The sequence below is a fragment of the Helianthus annuus genome, chromosome 6 (assembly GCF_002127325.2).
Source record: "Helianthus annuus cultivar XRQ/B chromosome 6, HanXRQr2.0-SUNRISE, whole genome shotgun sequence".
Lineage (NCBI taxonomy): Eukaryota > Viridiplantae > Streptophyta > Magnoliopsida > Asterales > Asteraceae > Helianthus > Helianthus annuus.
Window position 1 is genome coordinate 120,501,792 of NC_035438.2, and position 17,062 is coordinate 120,518,853.

A 17,062-nucleotide genomic window follows, 5' to 3' on the forward strand; every position below is an offset into this window, starting at 1 on the left:
TAGCCCACAGTATAGGCATTTTCCACGGGCAAAATGGTAATTAAACAAACCAAAAAGATATTTCTGGAGTGGTTAATTACCATTTTGCCCCTGAATAATGCCTATACTGGGGGCTTTACAGGGCTAAAATAGTCATTTAATAAACATTTATTAATAATTAAAAAAGGAAAAAGTGTAAAAGTTGCCGCCTCAGATGTATGGGTCGTACAGACCTATACGAGTCGTCCAAGTTGTTAAATTACCTTTCAGCCCTTGTTAAAGGGCTATACTGGGGACTTTCACGGGTATATTAGTAATTAACATAAAATATTTTCAAAATTCAAATTTCAAAAAAAAGAATTGTTGCCGCCCCAATAGACGACACGTATAGGTCTATACGAATCGTCCTTTTTTAAAAAATTCAAATTCTGATATTCAAATATTCAAAATTCAAATTTTCAAAAACCCGCTAAAATAGACGACGCGTATAGCTCTATACGAGGCGTCTGGGGACAATAGAATGACTTTTTAGCCCCTGAAATAAGCCTAGATTGGGGGCATATCAGGGGCTAAATGGTCTTTTGGTCAATAATATACGACCAGTTTAGCTCTATACGAGTCGTATATTTTTATTTTTTTATAAAAATGTTATTAACCTGTTTTAATGCTAGAAATTATAATAAAAATTATAGAAATTGTAGAAAATTATAGGAACTAATACAAAAAATACTATTAATTACAAAAAATACTATTAATTACAAAAAAATACTATTAATTACAAAAAAAATACTATTAATTACAAAAAATACTATTAATTACAAAAATCATTCTTCCGTATAACTATCTATGTAATTAAGACTGGGGTTTGATCTTGGCGGAGGATTCATTATCGATGTATACCATTCTAGACGTGGCAAGTACATATCTTCCCATTGTTCCGTATGGGGTCTTCGGTGGGTCAACCATAGCCCGTGTGCTAGTGGCATAGGATAATCCCCTTCCAGCTTAACATGTATGAAGTGGTTCTCGTTAACATGTGTAAGCGTTATGAATAATGGTTGTTGATTAGCCGGAGGACTTAGTATTGGGAAGTAAGTGGAACTCGCACCCATGGTTGTCGTTAACAGGTGCACCCCGATACCGTACGTTTGTGCAATAAGAAGTCCTGCTAAGGGGAAGTCCATCCAGTGATCCTCCCCACAACCGGCCACTGAATCCCAAATTAGGCCCTGACGATGCGTGTATAAATAACCTTCTTCCCATGCTTCAAATATTGGGAACCAGATCTGTGACAACCTGAACTTTTGAGGTCAGTGTCGTGTAATCTTGTGATCCAAATCCCTCGTTATTCATTCCTCTTCTTGCGCTGAACGTTTTGTGATAGTATTAAACTTGTTAATATTACATTCGTACACTTTGTATTTGGGCCGAATATAATTGGACTGTTCACTTTGTATTTGGGACGGATATGTTTTTACAGGTTTTTAATTTACTACTTAAAGTTAATAAATATGAATTATAATTAGGGTTTCTAAATTGTATAGAGTTTCAGCTGGCTTTTAACTAATAAAAACACTAAGTGTTTTTAGCTCCAATATACACATAAAACACACTCTCGTTATACATTGGGCTGATGCACACATAGGTTATGATAACAATTAATTGATTGGGCTTGAGCCCACTTCGGCCTAATAGGTTAACCGACCCCAAGGCTGTTATTATTAATATTATGAATACGTAACATGATTAATGTTTAACACAAAAGCTCAACAAATAAACCCTATTGCTTTCCTCTTGAAGTCAACGAAACCCCACCCTCCCCTGCGAAACCTTCATAACTGGTATATGCATATATAACTTTATTTGTGATTAGTTTATATGGTTACTTGTTACTTGCATAGGTATGATCAAGATAGGATTTGTGTTGTACATGACTAGCCTTTGTGACATGATTGGTTTCTTTGGTAGATGAAATCTGATGCTAATAATTTCATATACATGGTTGGATTAATCTTGGTGCTTAAGTAATAAGGGATAATCTTGACACCTTGCTAGATGTTTAATGTTCATGAGATTTCGAATGGTATGTAATCTGATGTATGTGATTTGGATTGTTTAGTTTCTTGATCTTAACTTACTGTCGATGATATTAGTGGTCAAAGAAACAGTTTCAAAATTTATATAGTATGAATGGTCTAATTAAATAATTGTTGAGAATGAGTGGGTTGTTTGAATCGACTGGTATAGGTTAGGAATACATGCTAGTTAGTAAAGATGTGTGATAGAAGAACTGGTTAGGGACGATCTGTTAATGCTCTTGATGCTAAATGATGAATCTGAGATGGATTAGTTTTAGGGATGTTTAACATGTTGATAACACGCTCGTTATTCTTGAAAACAACTTTAATTCACATAATAAGTGTTGAGAGTGAAAGCTGAAACCAAACAACTTTCACTGCAGAAAATACGCCAACTTCGGCAGTATTTTTCGGGACTTAAACTTATTGAAACTTTACGTTTTCGGAGCCTAAAACCAAGTATCTAGAACTAGCCTTCAAACCGCAGTGGTTTCATATTTTTTGAACAGGCTTAAGTATTTTTAACCAGTTAAATCGCAAAACTGCTCTAAGCTGTCATTTTCTACAGAAAATGCAGCTCACGTTTCATGTCATAACTTGATATGTGTTTACTGTTTCGACTTGAAAATTTTACTGTAGATGCTCTTAAGTGTCGTGCAAACCTCCAACTGGAATTTCGTCAATCGGATAAACGTATATTTTTAAATAAATTTTTCGGCAAACCTGACCAGATTATGTCAAATCTGATCATGGTTTGGCGCAAGATTTTTCACGAAAAATCCGTAAGGAATTTGGTCACCAAATTTTAATGCAATGGTCTCTGGTTCTATTGAAACGTTCCGTAGTTCTTCGGGAACTATCCGGTGCCCGAACGGTCCCGATTAATGCACCGCAAATTGTCCGAAAATGCACTTAAAAGCTGAAATTTTGTGACAAGATTTATTATGTGATTTGTGACAAATATGTGGTCGCTAATTCGATTAGCGACACTTTGCATGCATGTGTACATATATTACATTACAATATTTTACGTGTAACATGTTAGAATACGTGTAGGAACTTTGTGCTCTATTTGAAACCACTAATGGACTAAATGGTAATCATACTAGGACGTGATTGACCAACCCTGACTGTTAGCTATTTTAAGAGTTCAACCGAGCAACCAAAGGTGAGTTCACACTTTCTACAAGGCATGGGATTCCCAGGGGTTGGGAATGGGTAAAGGATTTGAACAGAAACTGCGTGATCTCCTGGTTTGGAACACGTACACACCCTCTTTATTGAAGGGTGACAACACGTACTAAGAACTTAATCGGAACCTGCGTAATCTCCTGGTTTGGGGATTGCGTACACACCCTCTTTACTGAAGGGTGACAACACGGATACTAGACCAAAACTCTCTATCATGAAGTCCCTCCTTTTATATCGACTTAATTGCCAGGCCAATGGCGAGCGGGTCATTAGTTAGATAGCGCTATTTAGGTTTGACAAGCCTCACACCGTTGCGCAAAGGACGGGCGTGAACTAATGGATCTGGGCACTAGTCAATGATGATAGACATTGACGTCAGGGCACCAACTTACTTTAGTCAGTGGTCGATATGGTAACAGGTCTAGTGGTTAACATGGGGAAGCCCCCACCAACTATGGATATGTTTGGGAAATAGGGTAAACGGATTAACTTACAACTTACAAATGAACTCCTGGTTTTGAAACAACTTAATAATGAACACCAACTGTGAACTCGCTCAACTTTGTTGTTGACTCGTTGTTACATGCCTTGCAGGTCGTTAGGTATTTCGGGAGCTTGCACGAGGAGGCGTGGACGTTGTGGGACATGGACTATTGAGTTCCATGTTAAACTTATGAACTTTAACTTATGTTTTGGGTTTTAAACTTTATGCTTCCGCTGATAACTTTAACTTGGTTGAATTGTTTTGACACAAATTACATTGATTGGATTGGACTTTTATTTACTTAATTAATATTGTTCAATATGATTGGTGGCTGGATCCTGGTCAGTCATGCCTCCATACGGTGATACTCCGTGTGTGGATTTTGGGGGTGTGACAAGATCGATTCGTTCTGATCCATTTCTTGGACAAGGTCCCTTCGAATGAGCCCCCATGAACTCTGATCCATACCCAAGCCCACAGCCACAGACCGAAACCCACAATGACCGTCCGGCATCACATCTCGTATGCACGAGACGTACGGATGGAACACTGGCGGAATGGCAGACTTAAACCGTTCGATGATTCCCATGTACTCGTCCCCAATGATTCAAGGAAAACCGTGATCATTTCGTGTCTCTTTCTTCTTAGAACTCTTTGAACGACTTAGGCTCGCTTTGGGTTTTTGGGACCTTATAACCGACTGTTGAAAGGCCTGTGACGGAATGTACGAGCTGTGGCGAGGTTTATCGTACTTACTTTGTCGTGAACCTTCAAAGCACGTGTTTGCATCACCGAAGGAGCTTCTCCTCAATTCTTCATCTATACGAGAGGCCTCGTCCAACCTTTCTTGTACCTGCTTTGTTGTTGGTCGGCCACGAGTATTTTGTTGGACAACCGGTGGTTTCTTGGTAGATTTCGTTGGAGTCAACACCGCTTTAATCTTTGACATCAGGCTTTTTTGCTGAGCTGGGGGGTGCGACTCTAATTGTTGTCTAACAATATTTAGCTCTTCGACCACGTCAATGTCATCGTCTATCAATTTACAACTTTGGAAGTTAAGTTTCCGCCAGAAGACGTCTATGTCTTCGAGTTGAATCGGACGCTCTGCACGGTTAAAAACAACATTGTTTAAGTAAAATGAAAAAAGGAAATATATCACACAAGTGTTGTACGTTTAACAATTATTACCTTCACGCATGTACTTTTCTATCCTACAAGCACAGGGCAACCCATAGCTGTGCCACATTTGGCAACCACATGATGAATGAAAGTGCTCCAAGACATCTAGCTTCCTAATTGCCTCTCCATGCAACAAGTCAAGGGCTGTATGGGATACTTTTCCAAGTAGGTGTTGAAACATCGGGTGTTTGTGGTGTTTCATTGTTTTTTCGATGCTTTCTCGAAAAGTCTTCCTTATTTCACCAAACTGTGTCTCAACTATATCCCGGACACAACCAACTACACGGTCCAGTGAGCTCCTATCTAGGACGTATCTCTTTAAGTTGGCGTGTTGGCTCTCAACTCTGTTTGTGGTACGATTACCAAAGTTGCGCCTCTTATCAGTCCACGCAAAGACGAACATCTCCTTATAGTCTTTAGCCAGTTATTGTACACGTATTTGAAGACTCCTAAAAAGTAAAAATAATTTAATAAAATTTGCATAGGTGAGTCGTATGTTATTAGAAAAACTTACTAGAACGTTTGCACTCCACAAGTCGCTTTCGCATGTTGCGCAAGTGGTACTCGTAGATGGGTATGGATGGAGACTCAATCAATGTCCCCCAGAATGACAAAAATTTCTTCCAGTCTTCGTCTGTGAAGGCACCTTTGCAGTGCTTCATAACATTCTGTTGTATGTGCCACCTGCAAAGAAGCCTGGAGGCGTCCGGAAATACTTTAGCACACGCGCTCATAAGGGCTAGGTCTCTATCTGTTAAAATCACACGTGGCTCCATACATTCATCCAACATTGACTTGACCCTCTCAAGCACCCACACAAAGTTATCACCCCGTTCTTTACTAACAACGACATGCGCGATAATAAACGATTTGTTGGTATTGTATATGTTTGTCTTGTACGTCGCATCGATCAGCATGACGTGGGGGAATGCACGCCACATGACTCTCGAGTCCCGATGAAGAAAGAAGATCTCTGTTACGATCTCTGTTCCGGGTTCCTCTCGTGTCTCGTAAATAAAGTCGTTGTTTATCAGCACGTTTTCTAGTGACTGCATGGGAGTCAATCCTTGTCTTTGTTCGGCTCTAATCTTCCCTACAACGTTTTGAACGTCTTTCTGAACATGAAACCTGTCGGGGTCCTACTTCCTTATCGTTTAAAATATTTTGCGCGGCTCCATGTTTTGAGCTGTCAGCTGCTCGATCAGTTTCATTTCGCTTGGAATAAAGCTTCGCACAAACGCGTGGGCCGACAGGTCCTCACAAAGTTCGTGGTTATGTTCAAATGTTCCGTCTTTTATCTCCCAGGTTTCATACGGGTGGTTTCGGACAACCAGCAGGTAAAACAGGCAACCGGTTTGTTGGGATTGAACCCTACCAGAGGAACAGATAATGTAAAGCCAAAACCTGATCACATCAGTGGATTCACAATAAGCAGATGTTTACACTAATCTCTCCCCTTGACAGTGGTTACCTATCTGCTGATACACTCTAAACACTGCTCAGAAGAACAACTGATGAACCAAACACTGATGAAACAACTAAAGACTGCTAAAAGGCAAACGCTGAGCTCTATCTACTGTTGTCTCTTAAGTACTGCTGAAGATCCAAGCACTGCTCATTCAAAGACTGATCACCTTTTGAAGAAAGCATTGATGAATCAAGTAATCAGTGCTTAGGCTACAACAGTGGAACGTGAACAGTGTTAGACTTGTTTTGTATTGTATTGTATTATCATTCAGTTGTTAGATATCAGTAGTTTTGTATAAATCAGTGTTTATAGGTTGTTAAGCTGTTAGATGTCACTATCATGGTGACGTCAGCTGAGGTACATTAGGAGTTTGGTTTGCCTATAAATATGACAGTATTCTATACTGTTATATTTGATTCGTTTTGAGTGAGTTCTTCTCCTCAATTCAATCCTTTCATCTTATGCAACCAACCCTGGAGTATCAGGCTGAGGGGGAGTTTAGTCTGTAAGCTTACATTGTAATCTTTTGCTTTTAATGTAATCTTTCGACTCTATGAAAAAGCAATTGTTTATCAAACTATATTCTTCTTTGATTGTGTTTAACAAAGTTTGTATTCATTTCCGCTGCACTTCACATCATTTCATATACTCTGAATGTTCAATTCATACAAACAAGCACAATCATGAGAGCCTCGGATCCTAACAATTGGTATCAGAGCCTGGACAGTCAAATTCGATCTAACAATCAATTTGACATAACAGTTCGGCTCAAAATTCATTGATACTAAGGGTGGTTGTATTCAGTTGAAAAACAGAGTAACGAGTGAATCATGATCAAAATGGTTATTTAGAAACTCTGTAAATCAACCAAGATGTCATATGACACACAAATTTCACGCAACAAGTGATATCATGCACAAGTCACTCATAGTTTTCAGATCTGTAAAATATCTGATAAATTATGGGATCGTTCGATATTTTCAAAATTAATTTCAATTGTTGTTTTGATATTTGTGATGTTTTCACTAAATGCTAAAGTATGAACCTCAGATTAACAAAAACCTATGTTCTTAAAACATTAGTGTTTTTGATAACATAAAAGAGGGAAATTAAAACTTTAGTCATTCAGATCTTATGTGTTGAAAACAGGTTGAGTTCCTCAAAAGGACAAAATCAACTATGTTAAAATACATTAAGAAAATCAGGAGTCAAAAATGTCCAGATCATAGGTAATGAGGAGGTTGGCATAAGCATGTGTAGAAATGACCAAATCTCTCAAAACATTACTACAAAATGATTCTGGAACAAGTATTCCTTCAATAAATACCCCTTAGTAAGTATTTCAATACCTATGATTGGGGAGGGTAAAAAGGGAAGAAGAAAAGTCACAAAAACTCAGAAGTGTGTTTATCTCAAAACTTTTCAAGCCAAAAGAAAAGAGTATAAACATAAAACACTTATGAGTCATAGTTTAGAGTAATAATGACCATTAAGCAACTGTGTGCATTCACTTGCTCAGGATAAGGTTTTGATTACGGTGAATGAACTCCAAAGAGGACTTAAAATTCTTTTTCTCATCCATGTGTCCTCATGTTTGCAATCAACTGACAAAGAAAATGGTACCATACAGTGGTCAGAACGTATTCAGAATATTCTACCAACTACTGCCAAACCACTGACCATTTTGTTAAAACTTAAGAATGATATGATAACGTATCTTATTGAAAAGTTTACCAGATCCTCTTTGATGCTGTTTTCAGAAATTCCTTTAATTTTTTTTTCTTCAAAGGATTTTCTAAAATAACCAGGATATGTTGTTCATTTTTGGATAATGTATTTTGAACTTTTGCTTGTTTTTGTTGGCAATAGTTTCTGTTACCTGTCAGGATATAATACCTTATTTTTGTTGGTATTATTGTCCTCATAAATGGGTCAAGAGGAAAAGGTACATATGTCAAGGTCATGTCATTTTCAGGGCTGTTTTAAACATCAAAGGTTGATTGCTAAACAGTGCTTAAACTACTGAGGTATTTATGTTTTAATTTGAATATTAAACGATAATGAGATGCCTTAGTAAAAAGTTTTCATCATCTGGGGTACTTAACCACTGTTCTTCAAAATTGACATCTGGCAAAAACCTTGAATGAAAAATTCTCAAAACAGTTGCTGAAATATTTGTTCTTCAAATATGTATCATTTACTCTAATCACTGTTTTGTTCAAACATCTAATCACTAAATACTATCCACTACTGAAAGTCAACCACTGATTCCTCATTTTGCTAAGACAAGCACTGATACTCAAAATCAGTGTCTTATCCACTGATATACTATCCACTGATAGTAAAAATCTTCCACTGTTGTCACATTATTACCGTTGTAACCACTGATGCTTGATTCATCAGTGGCTCTAAAAACAACTGTTCTCCACCCTTCATCCATTTCATCAGTGTTTGACACGTGGTCAGGTTTTAGCCTTCAGATCAAAATAACCGCTGCCACATCAGCGATCACTTTTTCCCTAAATAAAACCCTGTCCTAAACCCCCAAACAGGGTTTTACACTGTCGAATTGAATTCCAAAGTTCTCTTCTCAAAGCAGTTTTCAACCCTTCTTCTCAAAACACTCTCCGATTCTTCTTCATCAAAATGACGAAGTCAAAATCAAAATCAAAATCTAAACCAAAATCACCTTCATCTTCAAAAGAGGTCGCTCAAACGACCGAAGAAACCATTGAAATCCCATACAAATCACCTCATAACTACGTAGGTCTCCTCACAAAACCTACTGATAACCACACCTTCGACTCCATCATTGATACACTATCTGCATCAAAGTACAAAACTTTGTTGACAGTAGATGCTCCCATTTACTTGCTAACCCGGAGAGAGTTTTGGAAAAATGCAAATCTTGAAAAACAAGACGGAAAAGTAGTAGGCATTAACTCCTCGATACAGGGTAAAGCATTTCAAATCACCCCACAATCAATCTCAGAGGTCTTCAAACTCGATGATCTGAAAGGTAAAACTTCTTTTGACAAAACCGAGCTAAAAGCTGATTTTCTGAAAAGAGGGTATGCAGAACAATTAAGGTAGATACCTTACAAAAAGTTATTTTCCATCTGCACCTAGATTTTTATTCCACACACTTTTAAGTTGTGTTTCTAATAAAACAACAGCGTTTAATGAAATACCATTGAAGATTCAATGCCTGGGATATGCTATTCTAAACAATAAAGATTACAACTATTCCCAGGAGATCTTCAATGACATGGTAAAGAATGTTGACAGCAAATCATTTCTTCTTTTTCCAAGATTTCTGAGCTATTACTTTAAACAAAAATTTGAAAAAGAGGACGAGAATTTGCCCAAACAAGGTGTCCATTTTCAAATAAAAAGTTTAACAATTGAAACATTTTCAAGAATGATGGCACCAATAAAATTAAAAGAAAAGGTGCCTGAGCAGACTTTAGAAACTGCCACTGATCCTCAGGCAACTTCTGCTAAGCCCACTGCTCCAGGTGATCAGAGCAGCACAACCACTGCTCTGAAACCCACACCTGACATTACCAAAAAGACCAAAAGAAAAACATCCAGAAAACCCACCAAACCCACACCAAAGGCAACTCTGGAAGATGAGATCCCAGAGACAATGCTAGTGACAGCACAAAAGTCACCAATAATCACTGCTGCTACTTCCTCACAGCAGTTGGAAGAAAGATCTCAACCCCAACCTCAAACTCCTCCTGCATCCTCACAAAAGGATCAGGTTGTAATCACAGGGACACCAAATTATGAAGCTCTGGATCCACTCGGATCTATCTTCCACAGTCCTGATCCCAAGGACATGTCTCTTTCAACACCCATACCCTCACCAATCATAATGCCACAATCAATAATACCCCTGTTGCATGCAATTGATATTGCACAGACACAAACCAGTTCCTCTCTATCACCCATTACTGAGAGTATACCTCCACAAGTGACTGGGTCTGATGCTTATACCTCTGCTATCCCAGCAACAACTGAGGAGGTTACACCCCCTGAGTTACAAGTAACTCTCGGTGGTAGTTCAAGTGGAGCAGCAACTACAACTAATGGATCAACAGATCTTCAGTTGGACAGTTGTTACACAAATAAGACTCCCTTGAAGGCAATTTCTTCCATGGAAACATCGGTAACCACCAGTGAGTTGATTTTAACCATCGGTACCATCAAAGGTTTATCGAGTGCTGAAGAAAGAAGTCCCCAGTACCAAGAACAAGGGGCATCAATGGATGATTTTTGGTACTCAGTTCCTAAGTCACACATTGGTACAACCACTACTGGTGGGGATTCAGATGATCCTACTAATGTAGGTGATGATTCAAAATATCAGGAATTGACGAAAAGAGTTGAAAAACTTTAAGATTCAGTTGCTGAAATTAAAGATATGGTGCAAGAGATCTTAAAAGCTCAAAAAGCACAAGCTACTGCTGTTCCTACTCAAGCACCTTCACAACATGCATTTGCTGCAAATGAGCTTTGGAATATTTTTCAACCCATGCTTGAAAAACAGCAACATATGGCTGATCAAAAGCATGCTATTCAAGTACAAATGCTGACCAACATGGTGGAATCAAGGTTTAAAGACACTCAAGCAGATATCAAGGCTATAAAGGCTAGCATACAAAAGACTGCCCATAGTGAAAAAGTTCCATCTTCCATCCTCTTCATGAATACACCCCTTGCAGATAATGCCAAAAAGGGGGAGAAAATTAAGTTAAGAAAGAAAGGAATAGAAGATGGGCTGTATATTGAACCAGAAGAAACTGCTGATACATCAGTAGTTACAATAACTGCTGTTAGTAGCCAAACAGCTGCCATGTCAACAACACACACACCTCCAACACACACCACTCTATCACACACCATCACAACCACTGTTCCACCACCATCATCATCTACAATCATATCACCACCACTGCCTCCTGCCATAAAGCAGAAGACAGCAGATGTTACAGCATCTGCTGTAATGACAACAGTGATTGAAACACCAGTTGTTTCAACCACTGTCAGTCAATCACAATCATAAACCACTGCTATCCAATCTCAAACCACTGATCCACCCAAAACATCATCAGCCTCTCCTTCATCAAAAAGGAGAAGGGTTGTCATTCCTGATGATGAGTCACATCTTCCATCCCCTGCTCAAAAGCAGAAGACATCTGCTGACATATCAGCAGTTGTAATGACAACAACGGTTGTAACACCAGTTGTTTCAACCACTGTTAGTCAAACATCCACCACTGATCTCATCATTCCGACACCACAACTTCCAAAGCCTCACAAAAGAAAAAGAGAAACAACACAGGCTACTGATGAAAAGTATGATCCTGTTGCTGCTAAATATCCATTGGAATTAGAAGCTGTGAAAAATGAGATGAAACAGTTTTACACTGAAGATGATCCTACAAAAAGGAAATTTCCTTCTCTCATAGGTTTCATAATTCCAGAAAACATGGATGAGTATCTGGAAATGAAAGCAAGACAAACAAGGATAAGAGCCAAAGTTGAATGCAAGGATCAAGGTGATGAAGCCATTTTGGAAAGAAGGGAGTTCCTGTTCAACAAAGTCAAACAAATAGAAGAATATGCAAGTAATCTGTACAAAGAAATGTCAAGTTTATTCCCTGAAGAACAACGAAATGAATTGAGAAAAGAATATCTTGCATACATAATGAAAGAAAAGTTCTATCCTGCTGAAGAAACAAAATTCAAAGACTGGCCAATCATTGCACTAAAGCATGAGGCTAAAGAATTGAAAAGATTAAACTTGATCCACGGAAGAAAAAGACAGCTCCAAATTGGAACAAATACAACAAATTCATAGCTGATCTTATTTCCGAGCATAAAAGAAAGAAGCAGGAGTTGGTGGATGGAAAGGTGGATACTGCGGATGCCATAGCAAATGGTCAAAGCAGCAAACGGATGAAGCTTATGAAAGGCTTGAGAAGCAGAGGTTGAAAGTCACTGACACTCCTAAAAAGTCTAACTACAAAAAGCTACAGGAGCAAGTCAAGACCTTTGAAACACAGATCAGCACAGCAGAAGCCTTTGTCACAGAGTTGAGAAAAGAAAGGAAGGAAATGCTGCCTGCTGGAGAAGAAAAGAATAAAGAAGCTGATCAGATTGAAGAAGCTATCAAGAAAATAGCTTCTGATAAAGAAAGATTAGCAAAACTACAAGACCTTGCCAAAACGGTCAAAGTAGTAAGCCAAAAGTCATCAGCAGATGTCACAAACAGGGAGCTGTATGACAAAGAAGTTGAAGCAGATATAGCTGCAGCTAATGAGATTATTGAAAAAGCATTCACACGAGTGTCTGAAGCTCATGATACTGCTCTACACTTCTTCTCTAGGCCAAACACTTTAAGTTCATCACTCAATAAACCTCTCCCAAGAAACCCATTTGGTTTTAAAATACTAAAGTGGCTCTCTGTTCAAAAGACCCACGTATTGACTCTGATCAGAACCAATGGAGAAGTGAGGCATATATCAAGGAATCAAGCACTAGGCCTAAGTGTTGAAGATCTACAAGATCTCCTTAAGCTTACACTGTGCAGGGATGAGGCTGATTTAAGTTCCAAAAAGTTTGAAGAAGAATTTAAAAGAAAAGCAAAGGAACTTCTGATGAAGAATAAAAATCCAGAATAATGACAGGTTTTGGCATTATCTGTTCCAGGGGGAGATTGTTGGGATTGAACCCTACCAGAGGAACAGATAATGTAAAGCCAAAACCTGATCACATCAGTGGATTCACAATAAGTAGATGTTTACACTAATCTCTCCCCTTGACAGTGGTTACCTATATGCTGATACACTCTAAACAGTGCTCAGAAGAACAACTGATGAACCAAACACTGATGAACCAAACACTGATGAAACAACTAAAGACTGCTAAAAGGCAAACGCTGAGCTCTATCTACTGCTATCTCTTAAGTACTGCTGAAGATCCAAGCATTGCTCATTCATAGACTGATCACCTTTTGAAGAAAGCACTGATGAATCAAGTAATCAGTGCTTAGGCTACAACAGTGGAACGTGAACAGTGTTAGACTTGTTTTGTATTGTATTATCATTCAGTTGTTAGACATCAGTAGTTTTGTATAGATCGGTGTTTATAGGTTGTTAAGCTGTTAGATGTCACTATCATGGTGACGTCAGCTGAGGTACATCAGTAGTTTGGTTTGCCTATAAATATGACAGTACTCTATACTATTATATTTGATTCGTTTTGAGTGAGTTCTTCTCCTCAATTCAATCCTTTCATCTTATGCAACCAACCCTGGAGTATCAGGCTGAGGGGGAGTTTAGTCTGTAAGCTTACATTGTAATCTTTTGCTTTTAATGTAATCTTTCGACTCTATGAAAAAGCAATTGTTTATCAAACTATATTCTTCTTTGATTGTGTTTAACGAAGTTTGTATTCATTTCCGCTGCACTTCACATCATTTCATATACTCTGAATGTTCAATTCATACAAACAAGCACAATCATGAGAGCCTCGTATCCTAACACGGTTTTTTTGCTTCCAGCTTTTCTAAGTGTTGTTGTACTCTGTTGCTCACCACCACGATCACATTCAAGCTATACCCTCCCGTTTCTTCCCCCGATTTTCTTTGATCGACGGGTGACAATAACGAAACCATCCGCGTTTGCTATTTCTTGTATCCATTTCTTTAGTTCATCTAAAGAGTTGAAAACCTGTAACATCGACAATATTAATAATAATAATAATAATAATAATAATAAAATAATAATAAAATAATAATAATAATAATAATAATAATAATAATAATAAAATATTAATAATAAAATAGTAATTTATACCTGCTTTTTTAAGTATGGACTGTCCAGGATGGGAGGTGCCTCACCACCATATCTACCATATCCACCATATCCTCCAACGTCCGGATTGTTTTGATGAACGTAAGGAGTGCCCGGGGAAATGAATTGCTGATGATCACCGTATCCACCGTATCCACTGTCTCCTCCGTATCCACCGTCTCCTCTGTATCCACCGTCTCCTCCGTATCCACCGTCGCCTCCGTATCCACCGTCTCCTCCGTATCCACCGTCTCCTCCGTATCCACGGTCTCCTCCGTATCCACCGTCTCCTCCGTATCCACCGTTTCCTCCATATCCACTAGCATGGTATGAGTAATCTACAGGGGCTGTTTCATCAACAGGAGGATGCTTGTTCAAATCTAGAAACGGGCTGTTTTTTTTCCTTGTATACTAGACACAACCTCCTCTTGCTCATTAGAATCGGGAACGCCAGATTCCTCCAAAATAGACAACCGTATCATCATTAGTAAATAATAAACTAAAACAACAAGTAATTAAAACATTTAAGCTAATAACTGTTACCGGAACGCTTTCGTGCCCCCAGTTTTCGGTAGAATATTGCCCGAAGATATAGTTGTCGTCCCAATATGATGACATTTCAACACTCCGGGATGATAAGAACACAAATATAAACAACAAGAGTGTCTTTCGAATAAATACAAGAAGAAACAGAATGTGTGAATGTGAGTGTTTGTTGAATGCTCGAATGTGGACCAAACAGAATGTGTGAATGTGAGTGTTTGTTGAATGCTCGGGTGTGGACCAAGAATACACTGTTGCATTTTATGTGAGATATAGACACCTCGTATAGCTCTTTACTCCCCGTATGCCTTTAAGTCATGTCAGAGACATAGTCTCATCATAGTCAAATCAGTCAGGAAGACGCCTCGTATAGAACTATACGAGGCGTCTAAGTACCCTCGTATTGGTCCCTCGTACAGGCCTAGACTCCCTGTCTGATGTGATTGATGTGACGTTGTACGAGGTGCAGAAGCTGGTCGGGAAAAGAAACCCTATACGCCTCGTATAGGTCTATACGAGGCGTCTTCAAGGGTGTGGAAATAGGCATTAAGGTGTGGGAATATATAGACCCTTTAGAAAACCCCTTTTCAAAGTTGAATGTATGTTTAGGTGAATGATAATCAACGGCAATGTGGATAATAACTTCTATCATGACTAGTACACTCTTGAAAAGAAGTATTTAGATCATAATAATTGCAATGGTTTATACAAAATGTCGAAATCAACTTGTAGAATCCAAATGGTTAACTTTAACCGATTTAAGTCGACAATTTCGATAGGTCTGCGATTAAGAATATTTAAGCGAGTGTGCATTTCACACCCCTAACCTATATTATAAGTTAAAACCTTTTAGTCGTGGTTGTGAATCCCGGTTATAATACGACAACAAATGACTCCTCAAACAACCAATGTTTTATTGTTTGATGATAACTACTTGATGACAAAGAAGTTGCATGGACTCTAGTGGTTGAACTCATTAAGTTGTTTTTGTTAGGTATTGCATTGAGACACAAGCTAGGGAATTAGCTTATGACTAATATTGATGACAAAGAAGTTGCATTAAAGGATACACGTATTTGTTACAATTGCTCAATCATCAAACCACTTAAATATGGAATCGGGACCAAGTTATTTTCGATCTTGAAAATGTTGCTATTCATTAATTATAAGTTTCAACAAAGAGGGACGCTAGAAAGGTTAGTTATTTGTTCACTAGGGAGGAAGGGACACTCAAGGGTAAGTACGCTAGTCTCGACCAACTATCGTCACCACATCAAAAAGTTTCCAAAGTACCCATTAACTAGTAACAGTGCCTACCCATGCTGCGAAAATTCTTTTTACTTTTTTTTATTTATATAAAGTCTCAAAAGTAAATTTCACTAAAACTTAAAACTTAACATTAAATAAAAATAGACCTAAAACTTAAAAACATACGTTAAAATAAAACATAATACTTCAAACATTACATAACATATAACCTAAAAACATAAAACTTAAACATAGTTCGAAATAATTTGCCATACCGACATGTGCTCAAAGTCCTCGTCGTAGGCGTGTTTGTAGTCCACAAGGGCCACTTGGATACACATTCAAGAACCTACCATAGAATCTTGAACAATTGTAATGGACAAACGCAAAACGCTCTTCTACTTGGCCCACAGTTCGGGTGGTCTCACCAACGTGGATACAAAATTGGTGGAACACCCGGTTCCAAAACCTAGCCCTTTCCACTAGGGGATAAACGTTCGTGATGGATTACAACATAAGACAACACCAATGTGATGTCTTCCTGCTCAGTCCACGGGATCGTTGCCATATTTGAAGATGAGAGTTTTGTGGATGGGATAGATAGAATGGGTTTTGGTATATGAAAATATAGAATTGGGTATATGAAATACAAAAGAGTAAACTACAAGTTTACCCCTAGGGTTAAATGCGATTGGCAACCTTACCCCCTATCACGAAAATCTTGCTGTCTTACCCCTTAACTATTGAAAAACGCTACAATATTAAACCCCCCGGTGTTAAAAAACTTAATAGTTCTGTTAACTTGGATGTTAAATGACTATATTACCCATTCTTATTACCCTATATGCTTTGTTGTAAGAAAACGTATTACCCTCGGTGTTAAATGACTATATTATCCTTTCTGATTACCCCCTATGTTTTGTTGTAAGAAAACATATTACCCCCCCCCCCCAAACCCCAACCCTGTCTCTATCTTCCCCACTTACCAATTACCACCATCATCAATCACGACCCACCCCACACCACC